The sequence below is a fragment of the Salvelinus fontinalis genome, chromosome 6 (genome assembly GCF_029448725.1).
Source record: "Salvelinus fontinalis isolate EN_2023a chromosome 6, ASM2944872v1, whole genome shotgun sequence".
Taxonomy (NCBI): domain Eukaryota; kingdom Metazoa; phylum Chordata; class Actinopteri; order Salmoniformes; family Salmonidae; genus Salvelinus; species Salvelinus fontinalis.
The window spans coordinates 78,594,587-78,608,979 of record NC_074670.1 but is presented as its reverse complement, the minus strand read 5'-3'; the positions used below and the strand labels follow the sequence as shown (position 1 = coordinate 78,608,979).

The 14,393-nt window shown below is 46.0% G+C and overlaps 1 protein-coding gene across 3 annotated transcripts in view; it reads left to right on the top strand.

Annotated features, from left to right (window-relative positions):
* Positions 1-14,393, top strand: part of LOC129858507 (probable E3 ubiquitin-protein ligase MID2) — a 276,015-nt gene that overhangs the window by 83,787 nt on the left and 177,835 nt on the right. For 2 of the 3 annotated variants that reach the window (XM_055927797.1, XM_055927795.1), the window contains exon 1: positions 2,851-3,109. The exons of the other annotated variant lie outside the window; for it this stretch is intronic. The gene's annotated coding sequence lies outside the window, so the exon portion shown is untranslated. Of the gene's footprint in view, positions 1-2,850; positions 3,110-14,393 lie in introns of those variants that run through there. 3 annotated transcript variants of the gene reach the window in all.

Genomic DNA, 14,393 nt, shown 5'->3' with positions numbered 1-14,393 from the left:
TATTTCATAGTGTTGATGTCTTCACTATTATTCTACAATGTAGAAAATAGTAAAAATAAAGAAAAACCCTTAAATGAGTAGATGTGTCCAAACGTTTGACTGGTACTGGATGTAAACAAAAATATAAACACAACATGTAAAGTGTTGGTCCCATGTTTCATGAGCTGAAATAAAAGAGCCCAGAAATGTTCCTTACACACTCTCATATTTTCTATAAAATCCTGTGTACAAATTTGTTTACATCCCTGTTAGTGAGCATTTCTCATTTGCCAAGATAATCCATCCATCTGACATGTGTGGCATATCAAGAAGCTGATTAAACAGCGTGATCATTACACAGGTGCACCTTATGCTGGGGACAAAAGGGCACTCTAAAATGTGCAGTTTTGTCACACAACACAATGCCACAGATGTCTCAAGTTTTGAGAGAGCGTGCAATTGGCATGCTGACTGCAGGAATGTCCACCAGAGCTGTTGCCAGATAATTGGATGTTCATTTCTCAACAATAAACTGCCTCCAACATTGTTTTAGAGAATTTGGCAGTACGTCCAACCGGCCTCACAACCACAGACCACGTGTAACAACGCCAGCCCAGGACCTCCACATCCAGCTTCTTCACCTGCTGGATCGTCTGAGATCAGCCACCAGGACAGCTGATGAAACTGAGGAGTATTTCTGTCTGTAATAAAGCCCTTTTGTGGAAGAAAAAACATCCTGACTAGCTGGGCCTGGCTCCCCAGTGGGTGGGCCTATACCTCCCAGGCCCATCCATGGCTGTGCCCCTGCCGATTCATGTGAAATCCATAGATTAGGGCCTAAGGAATTTATTTCAATTGACTGATTTCCTTATATGAACTGTAACTCAGTAAAATCGTTAAAATTGTTGCATGTTGCGTTTATATTTTGGTTCAGTATTTGCTATTGCTCGACAAAAAAATAGTCTTGGTCGACCAAACAATCGACCAGTAGACTAATTGGGGTCAACCCTAGTTCAGTTTCCTTGAGATTTTTTAAAGAACAGACATGATCACATTTCCATGCAAAGGCATTGCATATAATAGCTTACATTTGTTTTAAATTACTGGTGGATAGAATTATGATTCCATTTTAAGACTGAACTTCTAAAAGAAAAACTAACACACAGCTGTTTAGTATCACTGTCAAATTAATCTATAGTTGACCTGTTGTCATTATCACTGTCTAATTCATCTATAGTTGACCTGTTGTCATTATCACTGTCTAATTCATCTATAGTTGACCTGTTGGCATTATCACTGTCTAATTCATCTATAGTTGACCTGTTGGCATTATCACTGTCTAATTCATCTATAGTTGACCTGTTGTCCTTATCACTGTCTAATTCATCTATAGTTGACCTGTTGTCCTTATCACTGTCTAATTCATCTATAGTTGACCTGTTGTCATTATTACTGTCAAATTAAGCTTTTGTAGACCTGTTGTCATTATCACTGTCTAATTCATCTATAGTTGACCTGTTGTCATTATCACTGTCTAATTAATCTATAGTTGACCTGTTGTCATTATCACTGTCTAATTAAGCTTTTGTAGACCTGTTGTCATTATCACTGTCTAATTAAGCTTTTGTAGACCTGTTGTCATTATCACTGTCTAATTAAGCTTTTGTAGACCTGTTGTCATTATCACTGTCTAATTAAGCTTTTGTAGACCTGTTGTCATTATCACTGTCTAATTAAGCTTTTGTAGACCTGTTGTCATTATCACTGTCTAATTAAGCTTTTGTAGACCTGTTGTCATTATCACTGTCTAATTAAGCTTTTGTAGACCTGTTGTCATTATCACTGTCTAATTAAGCTTTTGTAGACCTGTTGTCATTATCACTGTCTAATTAAGCTTTTGTAGACCTTTAGTAGACCTATATGTGCCTCTTGGCCTTCCTCAGAGCATTTTAGATATCACTGACTTATTCCCACGCACCTGCTACAAGCAGACTCCGATGTGTGGGTGCTTTTCCTATGAAGAATGACGCAGTATGAAACCCAGAGCCTATGGGGACCCAGAGCTCAGTTTCGTACTGTGACTGGAGTGTGCTGGAGTGTGGCTGTGTTAATTCTATCATCTTTGAGTCAGAAAGAGGCAGGACTTGCAACTTTTTAGACTCAAGAGCACTGTGCTAGAAAACAGTGGTGACCTAATCACTTACTGTGGTCATTGTTTCCACTTTCACTTTGTACAGTAGACATGTGGACAAAGTACAGACACAGAGACCCTCAACAAGGGGGGCTATATTTGGGGAATTTTCTGAAATGTATTCTCATACAATAAAAAGTCAAATTGAAACATTTTCAAGGTAACACTTGTAAATTCATTGAGTAATTTTCTATTATATTATTATTATAGGCTATATTCTATAAAACTATTTATTTAACAAGCTCTTAACCATATGAATGAGTCAACAGGAGGCTATATATGAAACTGCCTTAAACTTCAACAAAAATATTCCCTTTCCTTGCATCATAGAGTAGAGTTCTATTAAAATAAGGGTGAGAAGCCTACCCGAGACATATCATCGGCATTAGAAGACGAGGGGATTCCATTGTCATTAACGATCCCATCAATTCCATGAAGTTGACATTTCAGTGATGGTGTTTAGGGGTTGGTTACAGCTGATCTCTCTACTGCCCGGTCTATGTAGGCTTGGACTAGTAGGAGCCTGTCTGCCTGCGCTGCGCTTGTAGATCAGATCTGTGGTTTAGGGTTTTCGCATTGTATTGGTAGGAGGAGCCGCTTTCCTGTGATTGTCTGCCTCTTCTCTCTCTCTCTCTCTCTCTCTCTCTCTCTCTCTCTCTCTCTCTCTCTCTCTCTCTCTCTCTCTCTCTCTCACTCTCTCGTTTTTCTAAAGTTAAATATACAAGCCTGTGAGCTTTCACGGACGGTGAGTGAACGCGCAGTCAGGGAGGTTCTCCGTTGCTTGCGTCGAGAGCGAGCGGGAACAGAACTGAACGGAGCAACGCTGTTTGTGTCACATAACCGGGGCTCTTCCTCTTCTGTTCGATCCAAGTGATTCTTAACTTCGTTTTCGACTGTTTCAAGATGACAGAAGAAAATAATGTTGGCCATATAAAGCTGGTAGGTGCCTCTAACCCCATCCCATCGCGCTGTCTCAGTGAGTGTTTGGTTGGTTTTATGTTTATTCTGCAGTGCTTGGTGGGGAAACGGGAGTATGAGAATTGAACTGGGAGAAGAAAGTAGTCTACTTGAGCTATTATTGGGAAATCACGGGCGCATAACCTTCTCCTATTTGGGTTAGTCTTTCGCTTTGTGGGAGAGAGGATCTGCATCAGTGGAAAGAGTTGAGAGTGAATCAGAATGAATAGGCTATGTCAGAGGTATGCTGGCTGATATTGAAATAATCGTAACCGGAATACATTATAACTTTTAATAGACCGATCGGGATATTGCTTTCTCATATTGTGTTATATTCTATTGTTCAAATATGTTCTAAAGTTCCGCTGGATCCAGTGTTTGTTTTGGCAAATCGAAGCATTGTGTTTATCGGTTGTTGTTCTGGCTGCGGTTGGTTTTGAGCCATAGACTATGAAAGGACACAAACAACATCCCTATTGCACGTGTGTATGCTATGTGGGCTAATGATTTGTGTCATTACGCATAGACGGACTGTCATTTGATTTATGGATAACCGCTGTCAATCCAATGATCAATAGAATATGATGAGTCAATAGCTAGCTGTTGTCATCCCGTGCCTTTTGGAATGTGTGGTTTGTCATGATGTGCCATTTAGTGGACAATAGCCCTGTTGTCTGACTCTGAAGCGTAGGCTACTTTTAGCCCAAAGGCCAGCAGCTGGCAATATTGAGACGTTTTCATAGTACCGTCCAAACGCATGGTATGCAGCCGGCAATAGGCTACATTAGTATCCCTCATGGACCAGTTCGTACTTAAATCCTTCTCCATTCAAACTGCGTAGGCATCAATTTCCTCCTTAACTTTATTTAATGGCTAGAAGGCGGGGAAAAAACACAATTTTCCACCACGATGCTAGTGGCTAAATGCTAATCACAGGATGTTGTGATTGCCTTCAGCCAGTCTGTTTTTTCCACCCCTAACCTGTATTACATTAGCGGAAACCAATACTATTCTCAGGGCGGGTCTGCCTGTTTTGACTAGCAGAAGTTACTTTTCGTAGCAGGTTAGGAGAATTTACGCAGCAGATTCGAATAATTAAAGTGTCAGGTTAGGCGAATTAGGTTAAGAAAATGGTTAGGGTTTGCAAAAATTCTCCCCTACTCGACTTAAACATATCTAGCTAAAACCAGGTCTGCCCTGAGAACAGTCCTGGTTTCCACTAATGCGATGCTGCTAAAATAAACATACAGTAAAAGAAACGGAACCCCTGGTCTGATAGTTTCAACCTGATTGGCTGAACATGATAAACATCATCCGGGATTTTGTAACGTTCGTCTTTCGGGGAGAGAGTGGACCAAGACGCAGCGGGTGATAAATACATGATGATTTAATTAGACAAGACGAACACTGACACGAAAGACACTTGATAATTTACAAAACAACAAACGACGTTAAACAGACCTGAACTTGTGAACTACATAAAACGAAGAACGCACGAACAGGGAAAAAACGAAACAGTACCGTGTGGTACACAGACACAGCAACAATCACCCACAAACAAACAGTGAGAACAGCCTACCTTAATATGGTTCTCAATCAGAGGAAACGTCAAACACCTGCCTCTAATTGAGAACCATATCAGGCAACACATTTAACCCAACATAGAAACACATAACATAGAATGCCCACCCCAACTCACGCCCTGACCAACTAAACACATACAAAAACAAGGAAAACAGGTCAGGAACGTGACAGATTTGCATTTAGTCACTAGCATGGTGGTGGAAAATGCTGTCTCATAAGGAAAATACGCATATTTCCCTCAAATGTTCCCCCTTCTCGTAATTAAATAAAGTTGAAGAGTAAATCGAGGCCTATGCAACCTGAATGGAGAATGGTTTAGGTATGAACCAGTCCACGAGGGATACGAATGTATTGCCGGCAGTATACAATGCGTTTGGACGGTAAGATGAACATGACTCAATATCGCCATCTGCCTGCCTTTGGGCTAGGGGCTAGGCTACAGTTTGGAGACTTGTATTTTGCATTCCTGAAGATGTAAATCAAAGCATAATATGTCTGATGTTCCTAAAATATTTATGTTTATTTACAACATTTTGATAAGCAATTGAGCTCAATAAGGTTTGACTTTGAAAGTCAAAACTCATACAGTCAGCAGAGCAAGTCCTGTAATACATCTGTGGTTGTCACGTTCTGACCTTAGTTCCTTTGTTTTGTCTTTTGTTTTAGTATGGTCAGGGCGTGAGTTGGGTGGGTTGTCTATGTTAGTTTTTCTATGATTTTCCATTTCTGTGTTGGCCTGATATGGTTCTCAATCAGAGGCACCTGTCATTCGTTGTCCCTGATTGGGAACCATATTTAGGTAGCCTGTTTTCAGTCTTTGTGTGTCTGCACCAGATAGAACTGTTTCGGTTTTCACTTTGTTGTTTTGTAATTTGAAGTGTTCAGTTTTGGATTATTATTAAATAAGATGAACACTAACCACGCTGTGCATTGGTCCGATCCTTCAAACTTCTCCTCCTCAGATGAGGACAGCCGTTACAGTGGCGAGAAAACGGTCAGAGTCCCGCTGCTCAGTGTTCAAGTTCTCTTCCCTGTCAGTGGCAGTGGCACCACGCTCATGTCGATTTTGAATTTGACTTATCGATCTAATTCTCTCACGTCAATTTATCATGCTTTATATGGGCTCAACAGTATAATAATAAGATTGACCGTTGTAATTGTTTTTAATGTGTTGTGCTGCGTGTACTGACTGGCCCCTTCCCAAAAGAGGTTTCTAACTTCAAGGATCTTTTCCTGGTTAAATAAAGTAAGGAAAAATACTATTTATCTGGACAATGTTGTGAGGTTGAAATACCTTTATGGGTATTTGAGTAGAAGATCACATTAGCAGCTCTCATGATTTGATACATATCTGGAGGATTGACATCATACTGCATCTGCTACAGTATAATCTGTCAAAACATACAGCTTTTAAAACATACTGTTTAATTCAATACAAATAATGAAATGTCCCATGGTCCCTTATGGTTATAACCACTTATGTTTTCTTGCTTATTCAAAAGGTCGTTTTAACCTGGCCTTTAAAAAATATATATATTTATTTAACTAGGCAAGTCAGTTAAGAACAAATTATTATTTTCAATGACGGTCTAGGAACAGTGGGTTAACTGCCTTGTTCAGGGGCAGAACGACAGATTTTTTTACCTTGTCAGCTCTGGGATTTGATTTAGCAACCTTTCGGTTACTGGCCCAACGCTCTAACCACTAGGCTACCTGCCGCCCCATCCTGGCCTAATATCCTGGCCTTTTGTCCTGGCCTTTTATCCTCGCCTTTTATCCTGGCCTTTTTTCCTGGCTTTTTATCCTGGCCTAATATCCTGGCTTTTTATCCTTGCCTTTTTATCCTGGCCTATTATCCTGGCCTTTTATCTTGGCCTAATATCCTGGCCTTTTATCCTGGCCTAATATCATGGCCTTTTATCCTGGCCTAATATCATGGCCTAATATCATGGCCTTTTATCCTGGCCTAATATCCTGGCCTTTTGTCCTGGCCTTGTATCCTGGCCTAATATCATGGCCTTTTATCCTGGCCTAATATCCTGGCCTTTGTCCTGGCCTTTTGTCCTGGCCTTTTGTCCTGGCCTTTTGTCCTGGCCTAATATCCTGGCCTAATATCATGGCCTTTTATCCTGGCCTAATATCATGGCCTTTTATCCTGGCCTAATATCATGGCCTAATATCCTGGCCTTTTGTCCTTGCCTTTTATCCTGGCCTAATATCCTGGTCTTTATTCCTGGCCCATTTACTGCAGCCTGTTGCACCAGAGCACTGTTTAGATCAATTGCTGTTTTACTACAACTGAACAGGTCATACAGTATTTCTAGATTGAATGTATCATTATATCTCTTCTCTCAGTATTGTCTGAGAGAGAACAACTAACCGAATTCAGTAGCTTCACCAGCCAATCAGTGTATTTCAATTGAAGAAGCAGCATACTGTGGAGTGGATTAGGTTAGGGTGCCATGGCTCTAGCCTTACTGTGGACTGTACTGTGGATTAGGTTAGGATGCCCTGTCTCCAGCCCTATTGTGGACTGTACTGTGGATTAGGTTAGGGTGCCCTGTCTCCAGCCCTACTGTGGACTGTACTGTGGATTAGGTTATGGTGCCCTCTCTCCAGCCCTACTGTGGACTGTACTGTGGATTAGGTTAGGATGCCCTGTCTCCAGCCCTACTGTGGACTGTACTGTGGATTAGGTTAGGGTGCTCTGGCTCCAGCCCTACTGTGGACTGTACTGTGGATTAGGTTAGGGTGCCTTGTCTCCAGCCCTACTGTGGACTGTACTGTGGATTAGGTTAGGTTGCCCTGGCTCCAGCCCTACTGTGGACTGTACTGTGGATTAGGTTAGGGTGCCCTGGCTCCAGGCCTACTGTGGACTGTACTGTGGATTAGGTTAGGGTGCCCTGGCTCCAGCCCTACTGTGGACTGTACTGTGGATTAGGTTAGGGTCCTCTGGCTCCAGCCCTACTGTGGACTGTACTGTGGATTAGGTTAGGTTGCCCTGGCTCCAGCCCTACTGTGGACTGTACTGTGGATTAGGTTAGGGTCCTCTGGCTCCAGCCCTACTGTGGACTGTACTGTGGATTAGGTTAGGGTGCCCTGGCTCCAGCCCTACTGTGGACTGTACTGTGGATTAGGTTAGGGTCCTCTGGCTCCAGCCCTGCTGTGGACTGTACTGTGGATTAGGTTAGGGTGCCCTGTCTCCAGCCCTACTGTCGACTGTACTGTGGATTAGGTTAGGATGCCCTGTCTCCAGCCCTACTGTGGACTGTACTGTGGATTAGGTTAGGGTGCCCTGTCTCCAGCCCTACTGTGGACTGTACTGTGGATTAGGTTAGGATGCCCTGTCTCCAGCCCTACTGTGGACTGTACTGTGGATTAGGTTAGGGTCCTCTGGTTCCAGCCCTACTGTGGATTAGGTTAGGGTCCTCTGGCTCCAGCCCTACTGTGGATTAGGTTAGGGTCCTCTGGCTCCAGCCCTACTGTGGATTAGGTTAGGGTGCCCTGTCTCCAGCCCTACTGTGGATTAGGTTAGGGTCCTCTGGCTCCAGCCCTACTGTGGATTAGGTTAGGGTGCCCTGTCTCCAGCCCTACTGTGGACTGTACTGTGGATTAGGTTAGGGTCCTCTGGTTCCAGCCCTACTGTGGATTAGGTTAGGGTCCTCTGGCTCCAGCCCTACTGTGGATTAGGTTAGGGTGCCATGGCTCTAGCCTTACTGTGGACTGTATTGTGGATTAGGTTAGGGTGCCCTGTCTTCAGCCCTACTGTGGACTGTACTGTGGATTAGGTTAGGGTCCTCTTGCTCCAGCACTGCTGTGGATTGTACTGTGGATTAGGTTAGGGTGCCCTGTCTCCAGCCCTACTGTGGACTGTACTGTGGATTAGGTTAGGGTGCCCTGGCTCCAGCCCTACTGTGGACTGTACTTTGGATTAGGTTAGGGTGCCCTGTCTCCAGCCCTACTGTGGACTGTACTGTGGATTAGGTTAGGATGCCCTGGCTCCAGCCCTACTGTGGACTGTACTGTGGATTAGGTTAGGGTCCTCTGGCTCCAGCCCTACTGTGGATTAGGTTAGGGTGCCCTGTCTCCAGCCCTACTGTGGACTGTACTGTGGATTAGGTTAGGGTCCTCTGGCTCCAGCCCTACTGTGGACTGTACTGTGGATTAGGTTAGGGTGCCCTGTCTCCAGCCCTACTGTGGACTGTACTGTGGATTAGGTTAGGGTGCCCTGTCTCCAGCCCTACTGTGGACTGTACTGTGGATTAGGTTAGGGTGCCCTGTCTCCAGCCCTACTGTGTACTGTACTGTGGATTAGGTTAGGATGCCCTGTCTCCAGCCCTACTGTGGACTGTACTGTGGATTAGGTTAGGGTCCTCTGGTTCCAGCCCTACTGTGGATTAGGTTAGGGTGCCATGGCTCCAGCCCTACTGTGGATTAGGTTAGGGTGCCCTGTCTCCAGCCCTACTGTGGATTAGGTTAGGGTCCTCTGGCTCCAGCCCTACTGTGGATTAGGTTAGGGTGCCCTGTCTCCAGCCCTACTGTGGACTGTACTGTGGATTAGGTTAGGGTCCTCTGGTTCCAGCCCTACTGTGGATTAGGTTAGGGTCCTCTGGCTCCAGCCCTACTGTGGATTAGGTTAGGGTGCCCTGTCTCCAGCCCTACTGTGGACTGTACTGTGGATTAGGTTAGGGTCCTCTGGTTCCAGCCCTACTGTGGATTAGGTTAGGGTCCTCTGGCTCCAGCCCTACTGTGGATTAGGTTAGGGTGCCATGGCTCTAGCCTTACTGTGGACTGTATTGTGGATTAGGTTAGGGTGCCCTGTCTCCAGCCCTACTGTGGACTGTACTGTGGATTAGGTTAGGGTGCCCTGTCTCCAGCCCTACTGTGGACTGTACTGTGGATTAGGTTAGGGTGCCCTGTCTCCAGCCCTACTGTGGACTGTACTGTGGATTAGGTTAGGGTCCTCTGGTTCCAGCCCTACTGTGGATTAGGTTAGGGTCCTCTGGCTCCAGCCCTACTGTGGATTAGGTTAGGGTGCCCTGTCTCCAGCCCTACTGTGGACTGTACTGTGGATTAGGTTAGGGTGCCCTGGCTCCAGGCCTACTGTGGACTGTACTGTGGATTAGGTTAGGGTGCCCTGGCTCCAGCCCTACTGTGGACTGTACTGTGGATTAGGTTAGGGTCCTCTGGCTCCAGCCCTACTGTGGACTGTACTGTGGATTAGGTTAGGTTGCCCTGGCTCCAGCCCTACTGTGGACTGTACTGTGGATTAGGTTAGGGTCCTCTGGCTCCAGCCCTACTGTGGACTGTACTGTGGATTAGGTTAGGGTGCCCTGGCTCCAGCCCTACTGTGGACTGTACTGTGGATTAGGTTAGGGTCCTCTGGCTCCAGCCCTGCTGTGGACTGTACTGTGGATTAGGTTAGGGTGCCCTGTCTCCAGCCCTACTGTCGACTGTACTGTGGATTAGGTTAGGATGCCCTGTCTCCAGCCCTACTGTGGACTGTACTGTGGATTAGGTTAGGGTGCCCTGTCTCCAGCCCTACTGTGGACTGTACTGTGGATTAGGTTAGGATGCCCTGTCTCCAGCCCTACTGTGGACTGTACTGTGGATTAGGTTAGGGTCCTCTGGTTCCAGCCCTACTGTGGATTAGGTTAGGGTCCTCTGGCTCCAGCCCTACTGTGGATTAGGTTAGGGTCCTCTGGCTCCAGCCCTACTGTGGATTAGGTTAGGGTGCCCTGTCTCCAGCCCTACTGTGGATTAGGTTAGGGTCCTCTGGCTCCAGCCCTACTGTGGATTAGGTTAGGGTGCCCTGTCTCCAGCCCTACTGTGGACTGTACTGTGGATTAGGTTAGGGTCCTCTGGTTCCAGCCCTACTGTGGATTAGGTTAGGGTCCTCTGGCTCCAGCCCTACTGTGGATTAGGTTAGGGTGCCATGGCTCTAGCCTTACTGTGGACTGTATTGTGGATTAGGTTAGGGTGCCCTGTCTTCAGCCCTACTGTGGACTGTACTGTGGATTAGGTTAGGGTCCTCTTGCTCCAGCACTGCTGTGGATTGTACTGTGGATTAGGTTAGGGTGCCCTGTCTCCAGCCCTACTGTGGACTGTACTGTGGATTAGGTTAGGGTGCCCTGGCTCCAGCCCTACTGTGGACTGTACTTTGGATTAGGTTAGGGTGCCCTGTCTCCAGCCCTACTGTGGACTGTACTGTGGATTAGGTTAGGATGCCCTGGCTCCAGCCCTACTGTGGACTGTACTGTGGATTAGGTTAGGGTCCTCTGGCTCCAGCCCTACTGTGGATTAGGTTAGGGTGCCCTGTCTCCAGCCCTACTGTGGACTGTACTGTGGATTAGGTTAGGGTCCTCTGGCTCCAGCCCTACTGTGGACTGTACTGTGGATTAGGTTAGGGTGCCCTGTCTCCAGCCCTACTGTGGACTGTACTGTGGATTAGGTTAGGGTGCCCTGTCTCCAGCCCTACTGTGGACTGTACTGTGGATTAGGTTAGGGTGCCCTGTCTCCAGCCCTACTGTGTACTGTACTGTGGATTAGGTTAGGATGCCCTGTCTCCAGCCCTACTGTGGACTGTACTGTGGATTAGGTTAGGGTCCTCTGGTTCCAGCCCTACTGTGGATTAGGTTAGGGTGCCATGGCTCCAGCCCTACTGTGGATTAGGTTAGGGTGCCCTGTCTCCAGCCCTACTGTGGATTAGGTTAGGGTCCTCTGGCTCCAGCCCTACTGTGGATTAGGTTAGGGTGCCCTGTCTCCAGCCCTACTGTGGACTGTACTGTGGATTAGGTTAGGGTCCTCTGGTTCCAGCCCTACTGTGGATTAGGTTAGGGTCCTCTGGCTCCAGCCCTACTGTGGATTAGGTTAGGGTGCCCTGTCTCCAGCCCTACTGTGGACTGTACTGTGGATTAGGTTAGGGTCCTCTGGTTCCAGCCCTACTGTGGATTAGGTTAGGGTCCTCTGGCTCCAGCCCTACTGTGGATTAGGTTAGGGTGCCATGGCTCTAGCCTTACTGTGGACTGTATTGTGGATTAGGTTAGGGTGCCCTGTCTCCAGCCCTACTGTGGACTGTACTGTGGATTAGGTTAGGGTGCCCTGTCTCCAGCCCTACTGTGGACTGTACTGTGGATTAGGTTAGGGTGCCCTGTCTCCAGCCCTACTGTGGACTGTACTGTGGATTAGGTTAGGGTCCTCTGGTTCCAGCCCTACTGTGGATTAGGTTAGGGTCCTCTGGCTCCAGCCCTACTGTGGATTAGGTTAGGGTGCCCTGTCTCCAGCCCTACTGTGGACTGTACTGTGGATTAGGTTAGGGTCCTCTGGTTCCAGCCCTACTGTGGATTAGGTTAGGGTCCTCTGGCTCCAGCCCTACTGTGGATTAGGTTAGGGTGCCATGGCTCTAGCCTTACTGTGGACTGTATTGTGGATTAGGTTAGGGTGCCCTGTCTCCAGCCCTACTGTGGACTGTACTGTGGATTAGGTTAGGGTGCCCTGTCTCCAGCCCTACTGTGGACTGTACTGTGGATTAGGTTAGGGTGCCCTGTCTCCAGCCCTACTGTGGACTGTACTGTGGATTAGGTTAGGGTGCCCTGTCTCCAGCCCTACTATGGACTGTACTGTGGATTAGGTTAGGGTGCCCTGTCTCCAGCCCTACTGTGGACTGTACTGTGGATTAGTTTAGGATGCCCTGTCTCCAGCCCTGCTGTGGACTGTACTGTGGATTAGGTTAGGGTGCTCTGTCTCCAGCCCTACTGTGGACTGTACTGTGGATTAGGTTAGGGTGCCCTGTCTCCAGCCCTACTGTGGACTGTACTGTGGATTAGTTTAGGGTCCCCTGTCTCCAGCCCTGCTACAGCTGTGCATGCTATTACTGTAGCTCCCCTTATCTCTCTCCTAACATTACATGACAACCCTCTTTAGCTCAGTTTCACATCAGCCAAATCAGACTTCTCGTTCATATTTCAAACCCTAAAAAAACAAGCTCAAACAAAAAGAAGTAGACATGAATAGCTTGTTATAAAACGTTCCCGTTTTTGAGTTGACCGTACAGTAGAATCCTCCTGACTGATTTTACATCCCAAGTGCTATCCTATCCCCTCTACTGTATAGAACCCTATAGGCTCTGGTCATAGGTAGTGCACAATGTAGGGAATAGGTAGCTCGTTAGGGCCACAGCATGTGTTTTGTCTGTTCTCTCTGTACCCAGTAGGGGGTTAAAGTGGGAGATGGACTGCTACTGTAACAGGCAGAAAACAGTGTGTGGTCTGTCCCTGTTTGTCTTCAATATTGCCCTGTTATTGTTGTTGGGGCTGTTATATAAACACTTCCTGGGGACAGTCAGGGGAGTTGGATGGATCAACCGGTACGTTAAAAGTGTTCTATTGTTGTTTAACCGCTGTGTGTTGACCCTTGAGATACAGTGCACTGTATAGGGAATAGGGTGCCATGTCACAGTGGATGTGACATGACAGCTGAAACAAGCTGGACGTTCTGTAGATGTGGGTTAGACCTGCATGGCACATTGAATGAACTTGATGGAAGACTTGGTTATGGTTGAAGCCAAATGGATAAGGGATGGTAAATAACTTGATGGAAGACTTGGTTATGGTTGAAGCCAAATGGATAAGGGATGGTAAATAACTTGATGGAAGACTTGGTTATGGTTGAAGCCAAATGGATAAGGGATGGTAAATAACTTGATGGAAGACTTGGTTATGGTTGAAGCCAAATGGATAAGGGATGGTAAATAACTTGATGGAAGACTTGGTTATGGTTGAAGCCAAATGGATAAGGGATTGTAAATAACTTGATGGAAGACTTGGTTATGGTTGAAGCCAAATGGATAAGGGATGGTAAATAACTTGATGGAAGACTTGGTTATGGTTGAAGCCAAATGGATAAGGGATGGTAAATAACTTGATGGAAGACTTGGTTATGGTTGAAGCCAAATGGATAAGGGATGGTAAATAACTTGATGGAAGACTTGGTTATGGTTGAAGCCAAATGGATAAGGGATGGTAAATAACTTGATGGAAGACTTGGTTATGGTTGAAGCCAAATGGATAAGGGATGGTAAATAACTTGATGGAAGACTTGGTTATGGTTGAAGCCAAATGGATAAGGGATGGTAAATAACTTGATGGAAGACTTGGTTATGGTTGAAGCCAAATGGATAAGGGATGGTAAATAACTTGATGGAAGACTTGGTTATGGTTGAAGCCAAATGGATAAGGGATGGTAAATAACTTGATGGAAGACTTGGTTATGGTTGAAGCCAAATGGATAAGGGATGGTAAATAACTTGATGGAAGACTTGGTTATGGTTGAAGCCAAATGGATAAGGGATGGTACATAACTTGATGGAAGACTTGGTTATGGTTGAAGCCAAATGGATAAGGGATGGTAAATAACTTGATGGAACATGTTAACATTCCATTACCCTCATTGAGGCAGCTGACATGTTAACATCCCATTACCCTCATTGAGGCAGCTGACATGTTGACATCCCATTACCCTCATTGAGGCAGCTGACATGTTGACATCCCATTACCCTCATTGAGGCAGCTGACATGTTGACATCCCATTACCCTCATTGAGGCAGCTGACATGTTGACATCCCATTACCCTCATTGAGGCAGCTGACATGTTAACATCCCATTACCCTCATTGAGGCAGCTGA